The sequence below is a fragment of the Macadamia integrifolia genome, chromosome 4 (genome assembly GCF_013358625.1).
Source record: "Macadamia integrifolia cultivar HAES 741 chromosome 4, SCU_Mint_v3, whole genome shotgun sequence".
Lineage (NCBI taxonomy): Eukaryota > Viridiplantae > Streptophyta > Magnoliopsida > Proteales > Proteaceae > Macadamia > Macadamia integrifolia.
In genome coordinates, this window is record NC_056560.1 from 23,693,632 (window position 1) to 23,694,012 (window position 381).

Genomic DNA, 381 nt, shown 5'->3' on the forward strand with positions numbered 1-381 from the left:
TTGATAAAGCACAAGAACGATAAATATGTCCACTAAGGTAATTCTGAAGCATAAACCTATGTGGTGTCATATGATTTGATGCAAACCACTACCATCACCACCATTTAGACCACAAAGTGCCCCTTAGTGCCTTCTTTGCGTATTATGCATGGCTAGTCATACGTACAAAAGCAAATCCATGGGGCCAAACCCCCAAATCTAACATGAGTAGTCTTAGCCGTATATAATATGGGTCCTGCGTACCCATTTAATTTAATTAGCTCTTCAGCTCGTGGGAGGGGCACCACAAGCTAGGTAGTAGTCCACCTCAAAATTATCTCACTAGGACTTTTCATTAAAAAGTATGTATGGTTAGGGTTTCTCCCACGAGGGGGGGGGGGG